The sequence below is a fragment of the Sesamum indicum genome, linkage group LG5, assembly GCF_000512975.1.
Source record: "Sesamum indicum cultivar Zhongzhi No. 13 linkage group LG5, S_indicum_v1.0, whole genome shotgun sequence".
Taxonomy (NCBI): domain Eukaryota; kingdom Viridiplantae; phylum Streptophyta; class Magnoliopsida; order Lamiales; family Pedaliaceae; genus Sesamum; species Sesamum indicum.
The window spans coordinates 7,972,909-7,977,864 of NC_026149.1; positions in this window are offsets into that span (position 1 = coordinate 7,972,909).

Below are 4,956 nucleotides of genomic sequence, written 5' to 3' on the forward strand. Positions count from 1 at the left end.
TGATTTTCCTCTAATGCCTTTATTTCAGTCTGCATAGCATCTATCCATTTCCTTTCCTTTACAGCTTCACTATAGTTCTTAGGTTCCTGAGGTAAACTGTTTGTAGTACACATCCAGCTGTCCATATCATTCAACAATGTAACATTAAGGATATCATGTTCTTCCTTATTGCAGGAACATACATAGTCTTGAAGCTTTGCAGGTTTAGTGACTTGTCTTTTTGGTCTTCTCAGATTAATAATGTCAGTTCTTTGTTCCTGTTCTTGGATAATATTATCAGAGGAGTTGTCATTAACAGGCTCAGGATCTGATTCTAAGTCATCATTTTCACTCTCCAAGTTTTCAATGCCAAATTCTGTGTTTGTTGGAGATGTGTAATAAGTAATAGGATCTGTAATTTTATCAGCAAAAGGAAAAACTTCTTCCTCAAAAACTACATCTCTTGAAACAAAGACGACTTTCTTATCAATGTCATAAACTTTATAACCCCTTTGATTAAGTGTATAACCCAAAAAGACACATTTAACAGCTCTTGAATCAAATTTAGACTTATGGGGCATATTATTAGTAGCAAAGCATAAGCATCCAAAAACTCTAAAGGATGAGTAATCAACAGGTTTATTAAACAGCACCTCATATGGAGTTTTCATTTTTAATACAGGTGTTGGAAGTCTGTTTATAATATAGGTGGATGTTAGAATGGCTTCAGTCCAAAACATCTTTGGAAAATTGGATTGGAACATCACTGATCTAGCTACCTGTAACAAGTGCTTGTGTTTTCTTTCTACAATGTCATTTTGCTGAGGTGTATATGTTTAAGTGATTTGATGAAGGATACCTTCTTCCTTAAAATTTTTTTGACATTGCTCACTTAAAAATTCCAATCCATTATCAGTTCTTATTCTTTTGATCTTCTTATCAAACTATGTCCAAATCATTTTATGGAATTCCTTTAATAGGTAGAAGGTTTGAGATTTTTGTTGCATAAGATAGGTCCAGGTGCATCTACTATGGTCATCCACAATAGTTAACATGTAAAGACATTTAGTTATTGAATACTCATTGTAAGGTCCCCACAAATCAATGTGTACAAGGTCAAAACAAGCATCAGAATAAGAATTGCTTGAACTAAATGGCAGCCTTTGTTGTTTTGCCTTGCACAAATTTCACAAAAGGAGTTATAATCCTTGTTATTCTTCAATAGTCCAGTGCTGATCAAAACATCATGAGATAGATGTCCTAATTGTTTATGCCAGGTTTCAGGAGATATGAGAGATGCAGCTAAAACAACATCAGTGTAGATACTCATGGTTTCTTGTATGAAATTCTTGTCAAAGGATTCAGCCTTGAGTGTATATAATTTTCCTACAAGGGATGCTATGGCAATGACCTCTTTAATCTTGTGGTCCTGCACAATACAGTGAGATTTTAAGAATTTAAATCTTATTGAGGAGTTACTACATAGTTTACTAACAGATAACAGATTAAACTTTAGATCAGGAACTAGCAGAACATTTTCAAGCAACAGTTTATTGTTTAATCTAACAATTCCAGTACATTTACCTACATGCTTTGTACCATCAACTAAATGTATAAAGGTATTCTATTTATGAACTTTAGCATGATCAAATAATAACTCATTGTTACACATGTGTGCAGTGGAACCACTGTCAATAATCCATGCATTTGAATTCTTAGTTTCAGATTTGATGAGTTCAAGGCACTTACCTGAGAATTCATAATTCTCACCATGTGTTCCTAGAAATGTTTGTGACTTCAATGTCTCAACAAGCCTCTGGAATTCTGACTTGACCAACTCTGCCACAGTTCTCTCATCCATCGCACTGTTGGCTGTTTCATTTTCATATTTCACCATAGCAGCAACTTTGTTTGTACTCATAGTATTCCCTTTCTTTTGATCCAAGAACCCCTTATACCATTCTGGATATCCAAGGATTTCAAAACATCCTTCTTTCAAATATCCAGATTTTCCACAATGTTTACATATCTGAGATTTCTTGTCTATAAGATTTTTCTTTTTTTGAAAATTCTTTGAGAAATCAGGTTTCTTGAAGGCTTGCATTGCCAAATTTGGTGCCACGTATGTTTGTTCTGAATTCACTTCTCTCTACTTTTCAACCCTGAGAACCATTGAATGAGCTTGTTACTGTCTGGTGATGGTTCCATCAATAAAATTTGGCTTCTCACATGATCATACATCTCATTCAATCCCATGAGGAATTGCATGAGCTGATCATTCCCTTTGATTTCTGCATTTTCTTTTTCTGCTCCACATGTACATCCACGTGTGCATTTAACGTTCCAGTAATACAAGCCAATTAGTCCCAAAGTTTCTTTATTCTTGTAAAATACGCTGATACACTCATGGAACCTTGTGAGATGGAGTCTAGTTCTTTCTTGAGTTGATACTCCCTAGGCCCATTGCTTTGGCCAAATCTGCTCTCCAATTCCACCCCCAGCTCTCTTGAAGTGTTGGTATAGATGAAGCTCTCTGCCACCTCTCTTGTGATGAAATTCAGAATCCATGATGACACCATGGAATCTGTTCTTGTCCACTGTTCAAAGTCCTTAGCCTTATTGTTCGGTTTCTGTATATCTCCATTGATGAAACCAAGTTTCATCTTTGCCTTCAATCCCAGCTTTATCGAACGACTCCAAATTAGAAAGTTTGATCCATCAAACGGCGCAGTCACCAAGCTTATACCTGGGTTGTCTCCTAGTTGTAGCTTTAAAATCTCCGGATCTTCGGCCATGGTTATATTGTATCAGTTTCTTGATTTCAAGAAATTATTGTATTGGGTAGTTTCTCGGATAAACCAGAGACCATCAAAAGATGGCTCTAATACCATGTAAAAGTATCACAGCGAAAGCATAAAGAATGAAGAAGTAATTTCTGGAAAAGATTTCTAATTAGCAGAGCATTGCACTGCTATTTGAAGTACAGAGTTTTTGTTCTTTCTCCATGTTCAGTTGAAGAAGACAACAACCCTTCTTCATTATATAACGTTCACCAATAACCGCCTATAACTACCTCGCGTTTCTACTTATAAAAACGTGAAATGAAGAAACGACAAGAGTGTGGAAATGCGACTATAAGCGGACTAAAGTAATAAGATCGCATTTTAGTAATAAAAACGCGAGAGGTTTAATCTGCGACTTATGGCTTCTTCTCTTTCATTGTAACACCTGCAGACAGCTACTGTATTGATCAGCTTTTACAGTGGGTACAAGAACTTGATACCATTGTACCTACAAAATCTGATTTGGATATATGCCTTGAAGAGGGTCTTTATGTATGTAAGGAAGATTTAGGTGTCGATCTTAATGCACTAGATTGGTGGAAATCAAAACACTTTGACCCATTATGGCACGAGATGTACTTTGAATTCCTATGACAACTGTAGCCTCAGAATCCGCTTTTAGTGCTGGAGGAAGAGTACTTGATCAATATCGATGCTCTTTGAAACCATAGATTGTTCAGGCATTAATTTTCTATTGTAAATGAAGATTTTTGTGATAATGAATTGCATTTGAGTTCAAAACTAACCAATTTATATATTCAGATTGATGATGAGGACAATATAGGTATGGCTCACCACTGTAGTATTACTTTTAATGTTATTGTGACATTAAATATAAATTTATTCTTTAAATATATTTTCTCTTGTCCGTAGGTGAAGCTAAAGAACACCAAGGATTCTTGCAGCAGTGTTTCTTCACATAATAATATGTTGATATTATTCGGAGTGTTGCAGTTAATTACATCTCGAATTTATTATCAATTTCCGTATTAATTTTTTTGAGCTTCCTGAAATTGGATTAGAGTAAGTCTATTAATTACCTTTGAATATATTTTTGGGGCATCATTTTTTATTGACAATTGAGATACTTTGTTGAGATAAATGTATATTAAAAAATAATATATATTAAGTGTGGGTATAACGGTCATTTTATAAAAAAAATTAACACCGTTGTTGGATTTAACCGAGAGGGGGGAATTGGGTTGAGTTTACAAAACACAGGAGGATTTTAGCCTATTTTTAGAATAGAAATAAATTTTTAGCCAGCTTTTTAAAACACAGTGGGATTTTATATATTTTATCCCCTTTTTTTTATTAGTCTATTAATTTGTTGTATCTTTAGATGGATCAATTGAGCAGACACAATCCTTGATGGAGGTCTACAAGACCTGGAAAAAACAGGCTGATAGACCTAAGAGTAGGCACAAGGGGTAGGAAGTTGTGGTAATGTTTCACCAAAACTATCTGTGATGTTTTCATTTTTTAGATTTCTCTAACTATTCATAATGTTTTTCCTTTCAAGAGAATTACAAAAAGTTACTGGAGGATGAAGCAAGTCATGCCCCCCGGACGAAGGTATGTCTGCTAGCAGTGTGCCACCCGGCCGGAAGGCCTTATTGGTAACAATGGGCACGAGAAGGGGCCAGATCTTTACGATGGAGTGGGAGGCCTAGTCTACCACTATGTATAGTTATCCCACTACCTTCGTTGAACCGATGTTGGAAGCACTGCAAGAAAATTGTCTAATAGGAACGAAAAAGAATTAACGTTATGATAATTAATAAGTAAAACGTTCGTCGGTAATCTACATTATTTAGTAAAAGAAACTTATTTGCTATGGATTTATCAAGGAAAATTAACTTGCTACGAATTTAGCGACAAACTATTTAAAAGATATATTAAACATGTAGATTAAAAATAAAAATTTTATTTGCTAATTAATTGGACGCTGATTTTAGTATCAAATTTTTTATAATTATTGATCATTTTTCTTTGTAGTGAAGGTAGCACCACATAGACTTTCTAGAACACAAATTCCAGGAATTGGAACAAAAATTGGGCGGGTTGGATGTCCCATTACGGTGCCATTGTACTCTGTCGTGCTTCCTAGTACCTTAATAGCCAACTTTCCTCA